At 53.7% G+C, this 23,770-nt stretch overlaps 1 protein-coding gene across 1 annotated transcript in view; it reads left to right on the forward strand.

The window, feature by feature from the left end:
* Nucleotides 1-23,770, forward strand: part of TNS1 (tensin 1) — a 145,229-nt gene that overhangs the window by 3,136 nt on the left and 118,323 nt on the right. The window contains exon 2 of the mRNA XM_011932292.1: nt 20,862-20,903. The gene's annotated coding sequence lies outside the window, so the exon portion shown is untranslated. The remainder of the gene's footprint in view (nt 1-20,861; nt 20,904-23,770) is intronic.

Genomic DNA, 23,770 nt, shown 5'->3' on the forward strand with positions numbered 1-23,770 from the left:
CCTCTCAGGAGGGCGAGTGGGGGAGGAGCAGTACCTCTCACAGGCCTTTCCAAACATGCTTTTCCTGAGGTGGGCAGTGAAAGGAGAACCAGAGGGGGCTGGGGCCAAAACTTTCTCCAGACCAAACAGGTTTGGGCTTCCCATGATGGAAGTGACCATGAGTGGTTCCAGGTGGGCTTGAAACCCACCCTGGACTCCATCCTTCCTACACCAGCCAGCCTCCTCCACAGCCCCTCTGTGGATGCCTGTGCCCCCTTTTCTCTGACAAGAGGGTGACACCATTGGAGACTGAGATCACCCAACTCAACCACCGCCTCCGACCCGGGGAGCCCCCTCACAGTCTTGGTTTCATCTGAGAGGGAGGTCCTTTCTGATGTCTAACTTCAGTCCCTCTTCTCCAGTCAGGGACTACCTGAGGCTGCTAAATGATGACATTCTTTCCTGGGGTTTGAAAGAGACTCAGTGATGGTAGGAGGGGCATGCAGGGAAGGATCGGGAGACCGGAGTGTGCCATGAGCCTGGGCCACCAGGGTGGGAGCGAGGGTGACAGGCAAAGGCTCTCGGCTGCCAGTGCTTCTGGTTTCTTGGCTTAGTTCTGAAGCCAAAAGCCGCTTTGACCCCAGGAAACTGAGGCCCCAGTTGAGGGATATGTTTGGAGGTGGAGGGCAGAGGAGATAGGCAGGAAAGCCCTCCCAGTTACCAGCCTCCAAATAAGCAAATCAGAAGTGGGTAGAGGGAGAGGGTGGTTTCTGGAGACTGGGATTTGGGAGGACTGGCCTAGACTTTGTCCCCATTACTATCCGCCAATGGCCCCTGGCTCAGTAGCTCCCTGGCCAGATGGCTCTTAGCTTTCTAGGGCTATTAGGCATGCAGAAGTGTGGGCATAAGTGAGCTGGGACAAGGGGGTAGGGATGGCAGGGTGGCAGCTTGGCAGGCTGTGCCCACATCCCTTGGTGCCACTTCCATTATGCAAGGTCACACCGGCCCGTCCCTCTTTCCTTCCCTCCAATGGTCTGGAGCGCTTTCCCATCCGGGAGGTTGCTGGACACTAGAGAGCTCCAATGCAGCCTCTACCCAGGTTGGTGAACTTGGCCATCTTCCTACTCGCCTCACCTTGCCTTCCCTCAAGGGGAGAGGCTTGTCTCTGTGGAGCTGGAGCCCATGTGGGAGGGGTGGTGGGTGGGCCCGAGCCAGTCCTTGGCGCTACCTCCTCCAGGGCTAGTCTGGGCTGTGCAGTCCCTGCCTTTTTAGGGCTGGAAGCCTGTAGTTCAGCCCTGGAAGTGGGAGACAGGAGGGACTGGACCAGCAGGGTGGCGGCCTGGGGAGCTGATGGGGGTGAGGGCTCACAGGAGTGGCTGGGGGGAATTCTGGCCCTTTGGCCACTATGGGGTCCCAGACATGGGTCCATTTCCCCCAGGGACCTTCCTCGACCTTCATCTTCTCCCTCAGAGAGACCCAACAGTGTTCTGTGATCCTTGCAATTTCCCGTTTGCTTACCTGTCTTCTGGATGGATTACAAGTTCCTTGAGGGCAGGCCTGCACCTCTGGCCTCTCTGGTGATCCTTGCTGTGCTTGGCAGAGTGCTGCTCAACACACAGATGACTGACTAATGGTGGGCAGAAGGGTGAGGGTTTTGATGGGGCCTGGTGAGGATTTGTTAGACTTGGACTGAGAGGTCTGTTTTGAGGCAGAGAATGTGAGTCTGGTGCCAGACTGTTGGGGCTCATCTCATGATGACCTGGTTTACCAGCTGTGTGGTCTCACCTTTGCCCCTTGACCTTTACCAGACCTGGGCAATCAGCCGGTCTCCTCAGTTTCCTCACTGTCAAATGGGATAACATCTGCTTCAAGGTATGGGTGTGAGGATCAAATGATTTAATTTATTTAAAGCACTTTGGGCGGTGTCTGGCACATAGTAGGTACTCAGTGAAGGTTAGTTATTATGGTTATTATTGGTGGTGGTGGTGATGGAGTTCTGTCTCTCTTGTCTTGTTGTTCCATCTCTAAGATGAAGAGAATTATGGGACCAGAGAGTGGAGAAGATGCTGGTGTCATTTTCCCTTAAGAGGTCCTAGCATCAGATCTCAGGGCAGAATCTTCTCTGCCCCCATTCTGTCTCTCTTTCTCTGCAATTAGAGGGCAGGCAGGGAGCTGTGGGGCCCTCCGGAGGTCTTGTCTGTTCAGGGAGTCCATGCAGATCTGTGTTTACGAAGGACTCTGAGAAAGTTGCCATCACTGTAAACAAGATGCATTATTATAAACCAGCCCGAGCTCCCCTTCTTGGATCCCATCCCATGCCTTGATGAGAGTCACAGAATCGGAGACTCCCAGGCTGAGCAAGGACCTAGCCTGGCCTCCAGGAAGCCTGCCCTGAACCATGGGCTACACCCATAGAGGTGGCATCTACATTTTAAAGTAGGATCCCCAAATAACTGCTTCAAATTATTGTATCTTATGCCCTCTAGGTTCCCCCAAAGTCGAACTGGCATTCCTCTTGTTGCAACTTTAGTTCAGTCCCTTGTTGGTAGCACGTAGGGGAGAACCATGTCTGCTCTTCCTGCATGGCATATAAGCTGAGAGCTTTGAAGCCGTGCAAGGGTAGGGCTCCTGGCCACAGTCCCTCTCCATCCCAGGCCTCTGCCTTCTCTGGGGTCTCCTGCTTTCCGGTGCCACTGACATTCCTCATTAGCAGGGGTCAGCCCTCAAGGCCTGCCAAGCTATATTCTCCACCCAACCCGGTTCCCACCCAGGGAGGCTGGGGTTGCTCTGGGTCGGGGGTGAACTCCATTTCCGGACCCCTGGCCCGCCCAGTTGCAGCTGCAAAAGGCATTAAGCTTTTTTTTGGAGAAAGAATGGGCTTGGGTTGATGATGATGACAGCTGGGGAGCGTTCCTGAGCTCAGCCCGGCCCTATCTTGCTTTCCTTCCTTGGCCCCTGCTCACCTCTGCCCAATTTCTAGGCCATTGCTCGTGTAGAGGTGGGCCTCACCTTTGCCCCTTGACCTTGACCAGGTGAGGTCGCTGGTCTCCAGACCTGGGCAATCAGCTGGTCTCCAGCCACCCTGTACGGGAGCAGTTTGTGGGTTCAATGCTGGGCTTCGTGCTGGGGTAGGTGGTAGGGGTGGGGAAGAGGGCTTCAGGGGAAGCGGAAGAGAGGGGCTTCACCCTGGGGTCCATCTGGGTGGGAGAGCAGTGTTCCTCAAGTGAGCAGATCTGAGTCTAGGCCTGACTCTTTCCCTAGCCTCTGGAGGAGTCCCGCCTGAGTCCCTTCTCTCGCTGGGCCTCAGTGCCCTCACCTGTAAATGAAGGGCTGAAGAGTTGCAGGGGTGGGGGGGTCTGTGAGTCCATCTCCCCGGGGCCTCCGCTGGGCGTCCCCCAGTCCTAACGCTGTGGAACTTCACCTTGAATTGACCTTGCTTCCCTCCCCGCCCCGCCCCCACCTCTGGCAGTGGCTGGCAGGAAGTCCTGCTGATTAGGGCCCTAATCACCGGCTGAGACTCCCAGAAATGGCAGAGCTGGTTGAGCGAGAGGGGCCGCCAAGCCAGGAAGGGGGGGCTGGCATGGGGACAAGCCTCCACCCAGGGATATGGGCTGGGGTTTGGGCTGTGATTTGGGGGTGGCAGAGATGGACCGGCCCCAGGGGTCGGCTTCTTGGGTCTGGGGCGGTGCCGGTGGACCCACTGTGGACTCTGTGCAGCAGCAGCTGAGTCCAGCGGGGCACATGGGGCCGCTGGATTGTTCACTTTAAAAGCCTTTGAGGGCATCCACCCTGTGCCAGTCAAGGTGCTGGGTATGAGGCAGGAAAGACCGGGAGACACGATCTAGTGGGGAGACTAGGGGAGCAGACAGAGTGTTGCTGCAAAATGCATCAGGAACGTCAAGCAGGAGGCAGCTCACATGAACTGGCAGAGAGGAGGAAGCTTTGGAGAAGAGGTGCCATTTGAGATGGATTTTGAAGTTTGGGAAGGAGTTTTGCAGGGAGGAAAGGGGGCAAAGACTTCTTCAGGCACAGGGGAAGGCATGCGCAGAGGCCCAGTGGCATGCAAGTAATGAGCAGTAACAAGCGTGGGTCTCCCTCCCAGCTCTGCTACATGGGTCTGAGCCTTAGTGTCTGCATCTGTAAAATGGGGTTCATATTTCCAACCTTGTAGTGCTAGTGTGGGTATGAAATGAGATGCTATTTGTAAAGTTCTCAGCCCGGTGCCTGGCATGGAGCAAACTCACAGTATATGGAGGCTTAAAATGGCATGTGTGGGAAAGGATGGCTTTGGGGAGAGCCTGAAAGTGTTGCTTGGGGCCCAAGACGGGGGTGGGGGATATTCTGAGCCAGGTTAAAGAAGGGAGCGGCGGGGGTTTTAATATAGGGAAGACTTGATGAGACTGTGATTTAGGAAAGGCAACTGGGCCACTGTGATGGCTGTACTGGGCAGGGGAGTCCTAGGGACAGGCCTCAAGCCAGGGCCTGGGTTCCTGGAATCCTATGTTCAAATTCCTCAGCCCTGGGGCTGGAAAATCCTCTCCCAAGTCACTTCATCTCCCTGATCCCTCTGGGCTTCCTTCCAGCATACCGTCCTCCCCTCCTGGATTGGGAGGCCAAGGACGCCCTGGAATCTCCTTCCTGGGAGATCTTTCAGGCCAGGAGAGAGCCATCCTTGGCAAGTCTTCACACGCAACCCTGGGATGGATGAACTGCAGCAGGCAGGAGTGAGGGTAGACTGTAGGCAGCTTATATTTCTAAGGCACCGAGAGGATCCTTTTGGAGGCCTCCTTTACCATCTGGCCTGGAACACAGTAGCCCCTCACTGTTTGTTGAATGAGTGAATGAATGAATGAATGAATGAACAGCAGTGTTCCCTGGTCAGGGTGGAGGAGCCTGTTTGCTCGGAGACAGCCATGCCCAGCCTGGCGCTACATGGCCTGGTGAGTGCAGAGAGTGGCTGCCTGTCCAGAGCTAGATGGGATGTTAAGTGTCTCAAAGGCCAGGTGCCTGGCATGTCGCAGATGTTCAGGGACTGTGTGTTGATGAAGGAGAGGGAATTTCAGCAGTATTTATTTCCTAGAGCAATGACCTCTCATGAGGCAGCGTGATGTGGGGGTCAACTTCACAGACTCTGCATCCGCATAGTCTGCATGTGAATCCTGACCCCACCTCTTGCAGGCTATGTGACCATGAACAACTTACCTGATCTGCCAGTGCTTCCCTTTGCTCACCTGTAAAATGCAGGAAGCAAATAGAACGGGGTCTGGCACGCAGGCTGTTCTGCATAAACCTTGGTGATTGTCATTGCTGTTTTTGTTATTGTTATTACTATTACTGGTGCAGTGGGAGAGAATGGGGCTGGTGCAGGGGTTTCTTGACTGGGATGAGTGCAACTGCCCAGAGTGGGAGGGGAGAGCACAAGAGATAGATGAGGCTCCTATGGAGGCTTAGAAGGAATTCAGTGGCTCACAAACTGCTTCCACCACCACACATGTGGCTGCCTCTGCTGTGGCCGGCTGAGCTGAGCCAAGCGTGGGAGCGGAGGCAGTGGTCAGGCCTGGATTCCAGGCTGGAGCCCTGGGAGAGCAGGGGCGAGCCAGGGTGAGGGGTGGAGGCTAGCGGAGGAGAGGTGATTGGAGAGGAGGCCAGGACTCTCCCAAGTTCCCAGCTGGGACCCTAAGAATTCCTCCCATCATCTCCTGCCAGAGGGCCTGGCCCTTGAGCTCCAGAGCCTCCAGAGGGCCTGCAGTCCATCTCCCTGCCTCCTGGGCAGATTGCTCTGAGTAGGTGGCCTGGAGTCCAGTGCCCCTTCACTGTTGGAAAGTGATTCCTCCCCAGTAACCACTGTCTGATTGCAACTCCTTCCTCCCCCTCCTCACCTTGCCTTCAGATCTCCTGTCTTCAGTGTTGCTTTGCAACAGGAGTGTGAGAGAGTCAACTTCAGGGGCCTGCTCTGACTTGGGGCAGAGAGAGAGGTCTGTGTAGTGCCGCGGAAGGACCCATGGCAGGGGTGTCAGGTGGCCTGCTAGTCCCTCTTGGCACTGTGAGACTTTAGGCAAATTGCTTCCACTTTTTGGGCTTTGGTTTCCTCAATTGCGAAATGAGAAGTTCGAGTTAGGGGCGTTCTGTCTTTTCAGCAGTGCTGAAATTCTGCAAGTCCACGAATCTTTCTGAACAGAGAGGCTCCTAGTTTTGGGGCCTTTGGCAGAGCTGTCCAGTGTGGAGGTAGGATCCTGTTGGCTCTTCAGGCATCTGCTGGGATGCCAACTGAAATGCTGGGGAGGTCCTTCCAGCACTGGAATTGGAACGTTCTTTGCCCAGTGACCACTCCTCCAGGCAGCTTGGTTTCTCGGAACAGAGCAGAGGGCAACAGCTGTCAGGGTTGGGCTGGCCAGAATCTCCTGTCTCTGTCCCAGTGACTCAGGTGGGGATACACTTGGCAGGATTGGAGCCAGTGAAGTGAGGGAGGGGACTGGGGAAGATCTCCTGCCCCCCTTGGCCACCCAAAGGGAACAGAGTGGGAGGAAGTGATGTGATGGGGACGTGGGTGCAGAGGCAAAGTGAGTAACAGTTGTGAGTAATGGCTCAGTGTCTCCACTGGGTAGGTGGCTCCTAGACTGCACAGAGCTGTCTGGGGCTCCGGAAATTCTCCCCGAAGGCCCAGCCACTGAATCACAGCAGCCTGAGTTCCTCCCTCCCTGTGCTTCTTAGGAGCTGGGGGTCCCGGCCGGCAGGGTGCCATACCTCATCCCCTCTGCCTCTCTGGATCAGACCCTCCCATCACCTATGCCTTCATACTCCCTTGGCCCCATCGCTACTCTGTCTTGTCTTCTAAGCATCCAGGTGACTTGCCTTGCCTCAAGGAGTATAGAATTTGCAGTCTGGCTGTCCTGGGTTTGAGTCCCAGCTCAACCACTCATTGCTGTGTGACCTTGGCCAACACATTTCTCTGCTGTAAGGTTCAGTAGCCTCATATGTAAGGTTCAGTAGCCTCATATGTGAAAAGAGGCTACTGCTTGTTGAATCTCTTGTTGGAAGGATTAAATGGGATAACCTGTCTGAAGTACATGTTCCTTGTATGTGTTCAGATAATATGGTTGTCCTAAGCCCTAAGCTCTGTTTTGTCCCTTCTCACCACCTCTATTCCTAAAATTCCAGCTTCCTGTGCTTCCACCCCATAATGTTCAGGCTGCATATCCTCCTATCTACTCCACCCTGTTGTTTGTGCACCTGCTCTTCCATTTCTGACACCTCCCACCCAACTTCTGCCCCTGTGCCTTATCCCTTCACCTGCTGTTCTAGAAGGATGGGCGGGGCTCAGATAGGACAGGCGAGTGTGAGGGGAATTTGCTGCTTGCCTCGGCTGCGGTGGGCACTTTGAAAGGAGCTCAGAGGTCTGGGTGTGCTTCAGGGGCCCTGGGCTGCTCTTGTACCCCCCATCTCTGCTGGCTCATGCTCCCCCTGCCCCAGTCTGTACATAGGGGCTCCTTTTCCCTTCTGGCTTCCTGGAATCAGCTGTGCTTGGGGCCATACAGAGTGCCCCTGCCAGTGGATGTGTTGGCGGTGCTGATGTGTTTCTGTTCGCGTGGCTCTGCTTGGGGTGGGGCCCAAGCACCAGGGGGTGACTTTGCACCTGGGTCTGGCAGTGGTCACGCGTGTGCACTGTGTGTGCCTTGGACTGTTTTGAGCTGTGTGTATGCAGGGCTGCAGTGTCTGGGTCACCGGATCTTTAGCTGATGCCAGCTTTGTTTTCTGTCAGTTTAAAATCTCTCAGTGTTTTCCGAGCCACAGAGAGCCAGGTCTTCTTCTGCCCCTCCATTTGCCCTCCTCCTTCCCCTCCAGACCTGGTTTCAGATACGTGTATCTTTGAGGTCTGCCTGGGAGCAAGGAAGCATTACCAAGGGTGGATATGCGTCAAATGGAGCCAAACAATGCTGGTGACAGCCAGGCCTACTCTGGCCTTCGGTGCTGGCCGTGCGTCAAGTCTCTGCTGCCTGATAATTGGAAGTGAGAGGGGCTTCCTGCCACTCGGCCCCAGATGGATTTCAAGGAGCAACAGAGAGTGGGGCTGCTCTGCCCTCGGGACTTTCTGCTTCCGGGGCCTCCTGGTGCAGCCTTGTCCATCAGAGCAGATGGGGTTCCAGAACACCAGCCCCCGATGTGCACTAATTGTGTAGAACAATGCCACTGCCTCCTGTCGCTGCCATCTAGGGGCTAGGAGTTTTCCACCTGAGTGAATTTTCAGATAACTGAAGCTTATGCATGGAAGAATTCAGAGCTCAGGAAAAAACGGTGGATTTTTTTGATGGAAAGTTCTCGCATCGTACAGTATCCCACTCTTTCTTTGACTTTGATAATAGATGGGATCTTAAAAATCAGCTCCTTCCTTTCCCTCTATTGTTTCTCAGTTTCTTCTTCTGTAAAATGGGGATAGGAATAGGACCTGTTTCACAGGGGTGAGGTGAGGATTAAGTGCTTTGAAATGCATAAGATGCTTAGAGCTGAGCCTGGTGCATAGAATTTACTGGTCTGTAAATGAGGATGCTGAGCTGCAGAGAATGCCATTAATCACCTCCAGGCTAACACAGAAGGGAACTAACATCTCCTAAGCATATTCCAGACATTTTTACTTATGGCACCTAAGTCAACTTTATTGAGTACTTCCAGCCACTCTGCAAAGAGGATCTCACCCCCATTTTACAGAGGGGCAGACTGAGACTCAGGGAGGTTAAATAAGATCTCAATAGCTAGTCTGTAGCAAAACTGGCATTTGAGCCTATGCCTGACTCCCAGTCCAGGTTTTTTTCCTATCCCTCCTCTTACCCTGTAGTTGGAAACTCCTGGCTTCTTAGTGTGTTGACGAATCTGGAAATGAGGACTCGCAGACAGAAGGAGTTACGATCTCATAGAGCTGAATCTGCTCCCAGGTACCAGGTTTGGGCTTAGTGCAAAGCTGTCTGGAATCAGGCGATGAGAAAAAATGACCTCTGTGGACGTCCAGGGAACATAAGGCCATAGACCAGCTTTGAGAATGTGGGATTTTTTCCCTAAATAATATGTGGTTGGGTTGCTTTCCACCCTGTTCCTCCCTTTGGCCAGCCTTAAACTCTTAAAAGGAGACGTAGGTAGACGTCAGAAAGGATTTCCTGACTGTCCACCACATAGGGCTGTGATACAGGCAGCGCAGGGAACCCGAAGAGTCAGAAATTTAAGGCACTTCTTCAAATCTGAGATGTCTTTTTTTCAAAAACATTTTAACATTTCCGAAATTGGAATGCACCTTAGGATCGATGTGTACAATTCAAGTGGCCTTTCCCCCTCCTCAAAAACTGTTATTCAGTTGATGATGCTACGTACAATCAACAGCATCCTTGAAATTAGGAAACCGGGAGGTGAACACCTGTGGTTTGCAAGTAACTGCACAGATGTTGAAAGGGGAGAGGTCTCTACGCCCTTGTCCTGGCTGGCAAACAGACGATGGCCTAGCTTCAGAAGACAGGGGTTGATGTCTGTGTGGGTCTCTGATGTCTGTGTGGGTTTGAGTGTGGCCCCAGCCCCAGAATTCTCTATTTTGGGCCTGACTTAGCCCCGCACAGGCTACTCTCACACGTCTCCGTGGTGGTTGGCATGGTCCTCAGCACAGCCTGAGACCTTTGGCTCCTTGGGTTTTCCCATTGCTCTTAGGTTTTTTTCCCATGCACCCTTCCTGCCTTACTGTTCTAGCACAGCTAAGGTCAAAGACTTTTGTCCCTTCAAGTTCCCATCTAGAAACAGAAACCCTTGGTGGAAAGTGAGGGGGTGGGGTGGGCAGCCTCCCTCTGGGTGGAAAACCAGATGGACTTGAATCCCAGCGAAATCCTAGCCCTCTTCATACCTCCATTATAGCATTACTGGGGCTGTTTTATAATTCTCTGTTTACATGCCTGTCTCCCCCGCCGGGCCACAAGTTTCCTTTCCGGGCAGGGCCATCCTCATTCATCTGTCTCCAGAGCTGGGAGCCTGGCATGGAGGGGCACTCAGTGGGCATTGTTGAGTGAACACGTGGTCTCACTCCCCATGCCTGTCACCTCCTCTCACACGAGTCCCACTGGAACCAAGACCACAGACCACAGCCCTTTCCTTGAGCAGCTCTTCTAGGAACTTCCTAGAAGCTCTGTTCTCTGTGCTGCTGGCCCTGTCCCCCAGCCTCCCTGCTTCAGAATAGGCCAGGGAGAAGGGATGGGGTTTCCCTGCTCTTTCGGTTGCTGGAGAAGGCAGCTCTGAAGTCTGCATTCCATATTGCCTGTTCACACCTCCTCTTCTAGCATGGCGGCTGGCTTACCCCCAGTCCTCCGGCAGCTCTGACTGCCCCACTTTCCTGCCCCTCCATCTTCTTATGTTTCTGGGAGCCGCTCTTTAACCTCTCTCCTCTGCTCCCTGCCCAGCTCAGAGCCTCTTCCAGGCTGGACTCTCGGGCTCCAGCCCCACCCCTCACCCATGCCTTCTCACTGGCTCTGGGGGCATGAAGCCACTTCAGGGCCCTGGACATTGGCCTCAGCCTGGCCCTCCAGGTCATGTGCAGTGTGGCATTAGCTGCCTCTCTGACCTCCTTTCTCCATTTGGCCAAGTGTGCCCTGGGCACAGCTAACTGGTCTCTTTGTGTTCTCTGACCCCTGGCATCTCTTCTCCCTACCCACCTCAAAGGCCATGTTCTCCATGAAACTTTCTGTGATTCCCAACTGGGCAAGGTGGTGTGGTCCTGAGCAGATATGAGACTTTGGACACAGCCACTGCAGAACTTGGTTCAATATCCATTATTTACTGGTTGTGTAACCTTAGGCTGAGAATGCAACCTTTTAGTGCCTCATTTCCTCATCTGTAAAATGGGCTGATAGCCCCTAGCTCAGAGTGCACCATATTGAATGAAAGCGGACCCTAACGTGGTTTTCTCTGGCCAGAGCAAGGGCTTTGAGGTGGAGAGGTGAGAAATGGGCGTGGAGAGGGAGGTACAGCCAGGTCCCGAAGGGCCTGATGGCCATATTAGGACATTTGGACTTTCTCCCGTGAGCTGAGAGCGATGCAAGGACTTTAGGCAGAGAAGCGACACTGCTGGATGTGCATTTTAGAAATAGCTCCCTGGCTGCCAAGTGGAGAATGGGGTGGAGGGGACAAGGCTGAGGGCAGGAAAACCAGTGTTGAAGGCTGTTGCAATCATCTCTATGATTAATAGGACCTGGGAAGGGGTGTATGTGGCTCAGAGAGGTATTTAGGAGGAGGAATTGCCTAGGTTTGGTGGAAGGGAGGGGAAAGAATGAAGGAGGATACTCGGGCTTCTGGCTTGAACAACTTTGGGTGGCCAGGGTGGGTGGGGGGTGCAGGACTGAGGGAGGGGTGATGGGTGGAGCTGGGGGTGGTGGCTGGGGTTGTCAGTGCCATGCAGGAAGGCCAGGATGTGGCCGAGTGTGGGCAGGATCGTGAATCCAGGATGCTGACAGGTCATGCCCTGGGCCCCTCCATGCCCTCTGACCCCTGCTGGTGCTTTTCTGTGGCCCTGCCTGGCCTGGCCTTTTGTCCTGGCTATTGCGGGGACCCTCTCACCCAGTCCTGGCAGGCTTGTGCTCTCTTGTGCTCCCTGGGTCTGGCACACAGTAGGTACTCAGTGCAGCTTTGCTGAACCCCACGTCTCTGACCCCCGTGCTCATCAGCACATGCTCCTAAGAAGTCCAGCCTAGCGTGCAGCCTCACCTCTCCCAGCTTCCCTGATTCGGGGTGTGGGTGAGTGTGGCCCCTGAGCCGGGGCCCTTGAGATCCCTGCTTGGGTTGTCTGGAGGCAAATCTTCAGAGAAGGCTCCCTGCATTCACCTGGCGTGGGTCCATCTGAATGCCATGGTGTCATGCCTTCGTCCAGGCTGGCTTGGGAGGGGCTAGCTTCAGCGGGTGGGAGGCCCATGGGTCCCACAGCTTGACCTGCTGGTCCCCCTGAGTTCCCCTTGCTGTTGTCAGTTTCTGACTGAAGCTGCCCTGAGCTCCACATTCCACAGGCTCCTGAAGGGCCAGGCACACCTGCTCTTCCCTGCCTCGTTCAGGTATGGTTGTTGAGTGGCCTTTATGTGGGCCTGACAGCTGCTCTGTGTGTGGGTGTGGTTAGAGGTGGAGAGGTTCTTGTCTGAAGAGGAACTTCTCTGTCTGGAGAGCCCACCTCGAGTGACTTGCAGGATAGAGAGCCTAGCGATGGGCTGGGGGGTCAATGAGTGGGGCCAGGAAATAGGATCCTGAGACAAGAAGAGGAAATGGAGGAGGAAACAGTGGGCAGCTGCAGCTTTGGGGACAGGTTGATGGGGCCAGTGATCTAAGAGGAGTTCGGCTCAGGAGGATTTGGGGAGGGGTGGGGCCTGGGGCCTTGGGGACAGGGCTGAGTCAGCCCTCTGGGACTCTTCTGTGTCCTCTCTGCTGCAGGTTCTGGGTCCCAGCCTGTTCTGGGTTTGGGGAAAGGGCCAGGCCCGCTCCCTGTCCCCACTGTCTTTGGAGGGACACTCAGGGCTTGGGCATGTGTGCCCTGGCTTGGTGTCGCTGGGAACAGGCCCCTTCTTGCCTCCAGGAACTTGATGCGCTTCGTTTCCTGGTCCAAACAGAACTCTATATAAGGGAAGGAAACAGCCTTGCAGGCCGGGGAGCCTGAAGAGGCTGGAGCAAGCCCCGGTGAAGGCCAGCGGCCCGGTGGGGAGGGCACAGGCCTGGGGAGGAAATGGGCCGGGGCAGTGGCCACCTTCTCTCCAGGATCCCTCCTTCTGAGGGCCAGAGGCTCAGCCTGGGAGGCCAGTGTCTTTGAGCTGTGCTGGGACCCTTGAGACCTCTGGCCCTTCCAGGCAAGCCTGGTAATCTTGTCCCCACGCCCTCCCTCCATGGCCCTGGCATTCTTGTAGCTCCTTGTCTGTTGAGCATCCTCAAGTCCTGAAGGAGGCCTGCCTCCCTCCTGGCTGCCAGGCCAACAACTGGCCTTCTCCCCTGGGCCTCCCAGCTTGCCTTACCGGGTTGGAGGGGCTGTCTGGGGCCTTCCTGAGTTCCAGTGGACTCATGGTGTGTGAGCCCTGTCCACAGATTGGGGGGGTCACCTGCCGATTTCCTCATCACAGGCATGGAGACTGGGGCCTTCTGGGATCATTGTCTGGATTTTTCTGGACCCCTCTGGTATCGTCTCAGAGGCCAGGGCTCAGAAGCTGCCTGCCTCCTGGCCACAGGTTCCTGGGGCAGGTCCCAGAGGGTGAACTGCAGGCAGAGCTGTGGGCATGCCAGGTCTGCTCTAGGAGCAGGTAGTGGCACCCTCCCATGCTCTCGGTGAGGAAGAGAAGTCAAGGGTGGGGATGGAGGTCACTGCAAATGTGTGTTTTGTTGGGGTGGAGATGAGGGCCCCTGGGTTTCAGGGTGCCTGATGGCCTCTTGTCTCTGGGTTATAGGGTCCTCTTCTCCCCCACTTTCTCCTTCCCCTTGTTGTTATTAGTGATGTGACTGTACATCCTTGCGTGCCTTAAACTTCCCACCCATCACCTCCCCCAGACCCTATTCCTGGACATCTTTATCTGGAGCATAATTTCAGCCTGGTCCTTCTCCTACTCAAGTGCCTTCAGTGGCTCCCCAGTGCCAATGGCTAAAATTTAACTCCTTCACTGGGCATTCAAGGTTGCCCATGGTCAAGCCTAGAAAGACAGTTATGTCATCCTTCTTCTCTTCATCCCTTCCAATGCCTGCTTCAATGCCCCTCTTCTTTTCCTTCACCCATCCTGTGTCCCAGCCAAAGGGGGCTTCTAGTGGTTCCTTCAACACGCCAAGCATTCCCACCTCCATGCCTTTTTTATGTGTTATTCCTGCCCCCAAATGTCCTTTCCCCATCTCTACCTTTCAAAACTGTATCCACTCACCAAGTGAGCATCAGGCTCTGAGACAGGCATGGAGACTTCTCAATGGAAATGATCCATGTGCTGCCTCCTCTCGGAGCTTTCAGGGGTAGTGGGTGAGACACACAGTGGACAAACAGAAGCAATGCATCCTCCCTGCCAGGCTCAGTTGCCCTTGCTCCATGGAGCCTGCCTGGATCCCCGTCTTCTCTCTGTGATCCCGCAGCCCTGGCACCTCTGCCACAGCATGGGCCCTGTCCCACTGTAGAGGCAGCATGACAGGTGGGGCAAGGCAGGTGTTTGAGTCTGGCAGACCCAGGTGACAGCCCTGATACCGTCCTTTGGAAGCTGCGCCTTCTTGGGTCTGGCAGAATGGTTGAGAGGACTGCCTGAGACCCTGGAGAGTGGGGATGCTAATGCCTGCCTCGTGGGTGGTTGTGAGGAGTGAAGCGATGCATACACAAAAGCTCAGAACAGTGCCTGGCATGCAGAGATCTTAGCAACGAGCACTTCTGTTTCCGCCACAGTGACTACCACTAGTTATTCCACTTGGGGCAAATTGCTTAACTTCTCCAAGCCCGTTTACCTGAAAAACTTGTCAAGAAAATCACAAAAAATAAGACATGTAAAACACCCAGCTCAGAGACACACAGTGGGTACTCTACAAACCCCAGTTTCCTTCCCTCCCATGTGCCTTTTGGGGCAGGGATGTGAGGTAGGTGTCAGCAACCCAGGTGTCACCTGGGTTGGATGAATGGGAAAACACGAGGTGGTGTAATCTATACAATGGAACAGTATTCAGCCTTACAAAGAAGGAAGTTCTCGTACATGCTACAACATGAATGACCCTTGAAAATATGATGCTAAGGGTATTAGTCTGCTTGGGCTGCCATAACAAAATACCATACACTGGGTGACTTAAACAATAGAAATGAATTTTCTTATGGTTCTGGAGGCTGGAATCCAGAGGCTGAGATCAAGGTATCAGCAGGGTTGGTTTCTCCTGAGACCTCTCTTCTTGGCTTGGAGATGCCACCTTCTCCTTGTGCCTTCACACGGTCTTCCCTGGTATATTTCTGTGCCCTCGCTTCCTCCACTTATAAGGACACCAGTCAGGTTGGATTAGGGTCTCATTTTAACTTAGTTACCTCATTAAAGACCCTGTCTCCAAATACAGCCACATTCTGAGGTTGCCGAGGGTTAGGACTTTGATACATGAAGGAGGATATAGAATTCAGCTTCTAACACTAAGTAAAATAAGTCAGATATCAAAGGGCAAATATTGTATGATTACTCTTATAGGAAGTACCTAGAACAGGCAAATTCATTAAGAAAGAGAGTAGATTAGAGGTTACCAGGGGTTTGGGGAAGGGGAAATGAGGGCTAATGAGTGTAAGGATGTTTGGGATGATGAAAAGATTCTAGAAATGGATAATGGTAATGGTTGTACATTACCGTGAATGTTCTTAACGCCACCGAATATATTTAGAAATAGTTAAAATAGTAAAGGTTATGTTATGTGCATTTCACCACAGTAAAGAAAAAGGGACTAGCAGGAGATGGTGGGGGAGACCCCTTTTCCACTCAGTCTTATATGAAATGCTGAATTCCCAGATGCACGTGAGTCTTGTTGAAGCCGGGGGCAAGGCTGTCCTCTTCAGTCCCAGGGGCCAGGTGAGTGTGAGTGTGTGTGGGGGGCCCCTTTGGAGGGCTGGGCAAGCTTAGGAGTTTGGGATTTTACATAACTAAGGCTGAGATGTTGGCTTTTTCTTGAGGGCCTGGGGACAGGAGTGTCACCCAGTTGGGGCCCTGGTCCTGCCACTTGCAGGGTTGAGAGGTGAGAGGGGCAGTGCTAGGCAGATGCCTGGGTTTTCTCTTGATCTGCAAAGTGCAGTGCCTGGAGTCCACAGACCAAGATTCCACCTGCAGATGACCCCCTCCCAGTGGGAGCCGAGCACAGTTCCAAAAGACACAATCCTGAATGTCATAATCCCGAATGTTAAAATCCCAAAAATATAATTTTGGAAAAAATAACAAAAAGTCTTTAAACGATGTTTATTTACATTTTTAAAAGGGGGTTTGTTTGAGAAACATGTAAAAACACGACAGAACATTTCATAGGCCATTTTACACAATAAAATAGGCAATAATAACACTTACATTTTTGCAAGCATAAACATGCAGGTGTTTAATGGTAGTCACATTGGTATAACAGTTATGAGCAGATGAACTGTATTCATAAAGAAATAAGCGAAAGGGAAATGTATAAGCACATATTGCTGTGGTTGGTAATTGTGTACCCCCTGCTGTATAACTGCCGTCACCTGAAATACCATGATGGACAACCTAAGTCTTGTGATGAGACTGATCAAAAACCTCAGTGGGTTACCACTGCATAACCACTGCACCAGACACCCAAAGGGCCAAGACCTCAAGAAATTTTACCTTTCACAAATGCAGATGTAGTGGGATTATGATCTAAACTCCTTCCCAGCTGATTAACCTGAGCAAACATCGTGACCTTGTGGAGCTTCTGTTTCTCCACACTTGAAATGGGAGCAATATTGCTGACTCTGTGGGCTTGGAGGGTCTCAGAGAGATCAGGTGTATGACAAAATTAGCCCCAGTGCCTGGCGCATATAGGTACTTAACAAATAGCAGCGATTGTTACCACAAGTGACCCCAGGTACCTCCCTTCTTCAGGCCTTGAATCACTTTCATTCCTTCAACAGACATTTAGTGTGTACCTACTGTGTGCTGGCTCTGTGCTGGACTAGTTTGGTGGATAAGATGTGCTTCCTGCCCTCATGACACTTGTTTTCTAGAGGGGGAAATAGATTATAGACAAGGAAGCACACACACTATAATTACAAATTGTAATAAGGTCTGTGAAGGAAGAGATATGAATGTGGGAGAGAGAATATTGTGTGGGTGTGTGTGTGTGTGAGAGAGAGAGAGAGAAACATAAGGGAATTAGGGAGGGTCTCTGGGGTGGTGACATTTAAGCCAAAGCTAGAAGGACAGGAAGGACACAGCTATGCAGACAGCTGGAGGAAGAGCGTTCCAGGCAGAGGGAACTGTGTACACACAGGCTCCGAGGAAGAACAGAACTAGGTGTTGGAGGGATTGAGAGGAACCCATCCCTGTGTGTGGCTTCGGGTGCCGGATAAGGGGGCCGAGCATAGAATGAAGAGGGAGGGGACAGCAGAGCCTGGGTCATGCAGGGAGCTCCCTGCCTGGGCTGGATGCTCTCTAGCGCTTTTAGGCCCTCGTGTCCTGGAGGTGTCTCCGCGGGTGTGCCCTGTTGTTGCCATTGTGCTCAGGGACCTCTGAAGTTGAGAAAATACTGGTGGGTGTGGGGGCTGATGAGTGCCAGGCATCAGCCCTGGTCTGGGAGGCTACCATGCTCACCTTCCAGCTGCACTCCCACGGCTCCACCTCACAGCCTCCAGAGCCAGACTGCTTTGCTGCAGTGCTGGGCAAATTGTTAACCTTTCTGTGCCTTAGTTTCTTCATCTGTGAAGTGGGGGTAATAGCATCCAATGAGAGCAAAGGGCTTGGTACGGTAATTAAGCTTTGGTTAGTGTGAGCAAAGGGCTGAGTGTAGACATAGCGCACTCACTCCATGAGCATTGTTCCTGTGACTGTGGATGGCTCTGTGGACATGTGTGTTTCTAGCACAGAGGACAAGAGCATGTCTCCAGACCCGGACCCCGACTTTGCGTTGTGCCTCCTGTTGGCCAACTCATTAGCCTCTATGTGCCTCAGTCTTCTCATCCACAAAATGGGGATAATAATGATTACGCTCAGCATTGTTACGAGAATTAAATGAGTTAATTAATGCAAACTGCTGAGAACAGTGCCTGGCACAGAGCAAGGGTGATGGGAGTTTATTTGCTGCTGTGATTTTTATTGCTATGTTATTCAGAGTGAAAAGATTGAGCAGGACACCCTGTCAGTTCCAAATGTCTAAATGGTTTGCTTGAGGTCCACTGGGGGAAGGGGGCTTACCTGAGGCTGACTTTCTGGGTCTGAGCCCTGGAATCCTGCACTGACAGCTCTGGGAGGTGAGCCTATGGCAGGGCTGGCACCAAGACCCCCTATAGCCACCCCCAGAGTCTGCCGCTCTGCAGAGGGAGGCTTCCTTACCTGGGCCCCCTGGGGACTCCAGGACTGTGGGGCCACAGGGCGTGGGCCACAGAGTGGCAGGGGGCCCTGGCTCTCCCTGGCACATTCTGGACTCCTGAGAGGGTGGCCAGGGGCCAGGGTGCCGGAGGGAAGGCGAGAGCCTTTTAAGGAAACATTTCTCTGCTTAAAAAAAAAGAGAGAGACAAGAAACATTGAAACACACAACAAAGTCAGTGGGCTGGCCGGCCAGCGGGCCTGGAATGCATGACTGTGGGTGGAGGATGGAAGACGCCGTGGGGGGTGGCAGGCCACGAGGGGGCACCCAGGCATCAGGCCCTCGGGCTGGGGCTTGACAGCTGCCCCGCAGGGCCAGGTTCGTAGGGGGTGCCTCTGCCTCTGGAGGCCAGGGAAAGGACCTGCGGTCAGGATACCTGGGCCCCCTTCTGTCCACTGCCTGAGAGTAGGTCTGGGAGGGAGACCTTCCTGTTCGTCTCAGAGAACACCTGTGTCTTCTGCTCCTAGTTTAAAATGTAGCCATAACCCCCTCCCTCCCTTTTCCAATCCCTAGCTTCTAAATGGAGAGCAGAAACACACCTCCTGGGAGGGAAGGGACTGGTGGAGGCTGGGGCCCTGGCAGTGGCAGGCATCAGCCCGTCCTTTGGCAGCTTGGCCTGGCTCGTGGTCCCTGCCCAACCCAAGCTCAGAAGAAAGAACACAGCAAGAGTGCTGTCCTGGGAACTGTACTCTCTCCCCCAGGAATGAGGGACCCATGGTGACAGAGTGGGTTGGGGGAAGGCACCCTGGGGCCCTCGCCCATGACCTTGAAACCTCCCAGTCCCCAGAGCAGGGTTTGGTGCTGTGCTTGGCAGGGACAGCAGTGTCCCCTGTAGCTGAGACCTGGTCTCGTAGGCAGAGCAAGTAGAGAGCCCTGCAGGCCACAGCCAGCTCTGGGGAACTCCCCTTCCCTCCCAGTCTGTTACCCTGGCACCCTCTCCCCCAGCCCTGGGTTCTGTCCCTCAGAGGGCTCTTCTAAAACAATCACTCATAGCCCCGTGCTGGTGTAGATTAAGGATGCTGGGCTTCTGGGGGCAGTTCTGTTCCCCCTGTGTCTCCTCATTCTCCCGAAATTCGGGGCCACGAGTGATAAGCTTCCCTTCACATCTCATCTTGGGACTTAGACTGCCTGGGTTCAAATCTCGGCCACTTATCAGCTGTGTGACCTTGGGCAATTTAACCTCTCCATGCGCCGCAACTGGGGGAATAACAATAGTAACCCATCTTACTGGGTGGTTGAAAGGATTAAAGGTGTTAACAGAGGTAAAGCATTTATAATCATGCCTGTCATCTAGTACACACTCAATAGTATTGGGTATTATTTTTGTTGGTTCTGTTTGGCCCCCTGTGATTCTCCCACCAGTTCTAGAATTCTGTGGAGCAAAGGGGAGTAAATGCTAGGACTCCTTTTGGGCCTCTTTGCTAGAGAATGAGTTGGGCAGGGAGTCTGTAGCCTGACTGTGTCAAGAACCCAGGAATGCCAACTCCCAGCCACCTTTGCCCCTTCCAGAGCTTGGAGCACACTGCCCCACAGGTGCTGTCCTTGTCTGGGCTGGTGTGTCAAGCCTGGGGAATCCCTGGGCTAGTGGGATGACAGCATGCGGTCAGCTGGAGGGAGGGCTCAGCTAGGGTGCCCAATGCCCAGTCAGCACCAGCTGGGGCTGGACTGAGGGCTCTTGCTGCTACCACTCCACCGGGCTGGTGGGTGGGGAGGGGTTGCCCCCTGTCTGGGGGAGGCGGCTACCCCCTCTTTGGACATCCATGGCTTGTTCCCAGATAGCCTCATGCCCGAGGCAGAGTCTCCCACTTTGTGCCCACTGTGGGCCCCTTGCCTGGTGTTCAGGTCAGGAATTGGAGCCAAGGTTGAGGACTGAGCTCCAAGAAAAACGTGTCCTGGCTAGAAAAAAGGAGCACATTCAGTCTCTGATAATGCCCCTGCTAATTGTCAGGGTAATGGCTCGGCTGCCAGGCCTGGCCAGGAAAATGTTATCTCAGGGAAGGGAGCAATGGAGCCTTCCCTCCCTCCCCTCTACTCTCCTCCTCCCTCCCCGTCCCTCCCCTCTACTCTCCTCTTCCTGGCTGCCTTCCTCCCGTCTACTCTCCCCCTCTCCCTTCTTCCCTCTGTCTGGAGGTTCAAGTTGCCATCTCCTTCTCTAGATCAGACAGGAAGATGAGGATCATGAGACTCGTGAAGATCATAGCTCACTCACAGAGGGTGTTTCTGCCTCTCCAAGCCTTCCACATGTATTAGCCGCACTGATGGCTTTCTTCGGAAAGGCTGGTGGGTCGCTTTACCAACCCACTCCCTGCATGCTCTGGGAAACTGCCAGAGCTGGTAGGAGGCTTCTGCAGCTCTGAACTTTGGGTGAGATCCCTTAGCAATGGGGAGAACCAAGGAGGTGACTCTCCCTTTTCTGATGATGGTCCTCATCACAGTTTTTAAAAATGCAAAATGAATTTTACCACATTGTAGAAATTTCAAGACATAGAGAAAAAAAAAAATCCTTCTTCTTATTACCTGAAGCCTCTGTTATTGAAATGCTGGTGCAGTGACCTCCAGTCTCCCAGCTTCTGCATATTTGTCACAGAATTTTAATTGTTATGCTCATTTAATTTTTGCCTTCTGTGGCCCCCGCTCCCTTTCCCAGGTGTTATTGCTGGAGTATTTTTTCTGTGTTGCTCCATAGTCTGCTGAAGAACTCTTAACCCGGAAGGTGTCACCCTGTGTGAGGGAATGGGGCGGGGGGAGGCATGTAGTGACCTCAGGAGGTGCTGGCTGTCTCTAGAGACAAGAGATGCTCACTTGCCCTTTCTCTGTTCCTTCCACAGGTGGCTGCCCCCTGTGTTCCTCCATCCAACCATGAGCTGGTGGTGAGTGATGGCCCTTCCTTGCCCTGCAAGCCCCGCCTCCCCTCCCTCCGCAGCTCCCAGCTGCAGCTTTCTTTAGACCCAAATATGTTGGTAACTGGGGTGTCGGGCAATTAGGTGGAGGAGGAGGGTCGACCTCCCTGGGCCGAAGCAGGCCTGGGAGGAAATGAGTCATGAGGTCCCTTCTGATGAGATGCAGTGCCTGCTATTTCCAACCTTGAGACTTGCGTCCTTAGAAAAACCCATAAAAGGGCATCTTGTGTGTCTCCAGTCCTGGCCAGGTGCCTGTTGTCCCAGGGCTCAGAGGACCAGGGGCTGCCACGGCATCTCCTTCTGCCTGCCTGGTGCCAGGTCAGGCACCCTGGGGCTGGAGGTGGGGGATGACCCTCAGAGTCCATTCACCTGGGCAGTTTCACCCCACAGGCGACCTCTGTTCTGCCTCTAAGCCCCTTGGCTTGACTTTGCTTTTCTGCTCCCTTTCCATTTACCCCACTTCTCTTCCCCTCACCCCTAAATCAGGCTTGCACCATAGCGTGGACTGGGGCGGGATCCCTGTGAGTTGTGAGCTGTAGAGAGGGTCCTGCTCCACCCTGATGCCAGCTGGGCTGATTTGGCACACTGGGCAGTCTTCCGTCCTGCCTCTCACCACCTTCTCACCCTTCAGAGGTCTTCTTCCTCCCCACCGTGGCCCTGGAGGCAGACAAGGCTCTGGGGGCTGCTGGGGAAGGAAGGGGGCTGCCCGCATGCACGTGTGTGCCTGTGTGCAGGTGTGTGGGTGTGTCCCGGAAGGGCACCTTGCAGGCACAATTGGATCAGGCTGTGGAGGTGCCTGTGGCGGTACTGATGTTGGCAGGAGCCTGGGGCGGGGCGAGGCTGTCCTGGGGCTCAGGCAGTTGTAGGTACCTCACACACCTCTGTGATGACTTGTTCAGCCCAGACACTGGGCGCTCAGTCAGGCCGCAGAGTCTCCTTCCTTTCATTAATATCCACTTGCTGTTAGACAAGGGGCTGGTCCCATCCTGTTTCTTTCTGGACCTCAATTTTCCTTTCTGTCAAGATGCTCCAAAGGCCCCTTCCATGTTGATGAGTGTACCCTTTCCCTCTGTCTCTCCCTATTCAGGGTGGTGATGGAGTGAAATGAAGTGCACAGAAGTGCTTGGGACTCTGAGTGTCACTGCTCTGTACGTTCCGGCTCAGGCCCTGCTGGGGCTGTTTACCTTCTTTGCAGTGGTCCCTCCTTCCCTAGTCTCACTAGGGCCAGGCTCTCCTGGGCCTCAGTGCTGCCCAGCCCTGCTGCTGCAGATGTGGAGTGTTATTCACACGGAGCCCAGTGGAGGGTCATCTGGCAACAGCGGGGGCTGGGGGTGGACTGCAGTCGGGCTTGGAACTGCCAGCAAGAAATCGCGCTTGGATTGCAGAGGGACACCATGGGAGTCCGAGGAGGGCGGGCGGGGAGGGGTGAGTGTACATTTCTCCTTATTCCAGCTGAACTCCCACCTTGTGGCTAAGAACAGAATGTCCTTGGCTGCTTTATGAGGCTGGGGGTCCAGGGTTTAGGGACCACCAGGCAGAAGCTAGATGTTTGGTTGCTGGGAGTCTCATGAGCTTTGTTTACATGAAGAGCGGTCAGAGGTTGGCATTCCAGCTGGAGGGACTGCAGTTAGAATCCAGAAGAGACTCCTGCCTGAGCAAGGCTGCGTGTCTCTGTGATGTGCACCACCTGTGCAGGGGCTCTGCCCTTCGAGGAGGCTGGATCAGCCGCCTGGTGGTGAAATGGCTGTGACACCAGACTGTGCTCCCAGAGGTTCCTCTGCCTGAGTCACAACCCGCCTCCCCAGCGGTAAAGAGCGAGGGAGTTAGACCACCTCCTTCTGCATCCCAGCTCCCCTGCTCCTTGGTGTATGACCCTGACATTGCTAACCTCCCTGGACCTCTGTTTCTCTTCATAATGGGAGTTAGTGACGGTACCTATGCTGTAAGGTTGCCAAAAGACCAAAGTAAGCACATTAATCCATTTAATTCACCTGTTTTCAAAGCCCTTCAGTGCTGGCTCACCTCACTGGAGCAAAAGCTCAGGTACTTCCATTGGCCCAAGCAGCCCTACATGACAGGTTTCCTCTTGCCTCAGCTCCTTCTCATTCACCTGTGTCTTGTCATTTTCCTTTCTCACCTTGCCTCCTTCTCAGCACCTCACTCACTCTGTTTCAGCCGTCTGGCCTTCCTGCTGGTCCTTGAACATACATGATGCCTCCAGGCCTTTGCACTTGCTATTTCCCCCTGCCTGGAATGCTCTTCCTGCAGATACCCATAAGGCTTTTCCCCTAGCCTCAAGTTTTTTTTTTTTTGAGACACAGTCTCACTCTGTCGCCCAGGCTGGAGTGCAGTGGTGCGATCTTGGCTCATTACAACCTCCACTTCCCGAATTCAAGCAATTTCTCCTGCCTCAGCCTCCTGAGTAGCTGGGACTACAGGCGCACAGCACCATGCTCTGCTAATTTTTGCATTTTTAGTAGAGATGGGGTTTCATTAGGTTGGCCAGGCTGTTCTCAAACTCCTGACCTCATATGATCCTCCTGCCTCGGCCTCTCAAAGTGTTGGGATTACAGGCGTGAGCTACTGTGCATGGCCGAACCTCAAATCTTTATTCAAGGGTCAGCATTTCCCTTTCCCCAGCACCTAGTCTCCCTTCCATGCTTCCACTGCCCCTCAGCATGCATCGCCCCCGATACACAATGCATTTTACTAATTTGTCTTGTTTAAGGGGCTTTGCCCACGCCAGCATGTAATCTCCATTACGACAAGGGAGTTTTATCTGTTCTGTTCAGTGTTGTGTCCCCACTGCCTTGCACACGGTAGGTGCTCCATATATG

The sequence above is a fragment of the Colobus angolensis genome, unplaced genomic scaffold, assembly GCF_000951035.1.
Source record: "Colobus angolensis palliatus isolate OR3802 unplaced genomic scaffold, Cang.pa_1.0 Scaffold95, whole genome shotgun sequence".
NCBI lineage: Eukaryota > Metazoa > Chordata > Mammalia > Primates > Cercopithecidae > Colobus > Colobus angolensis.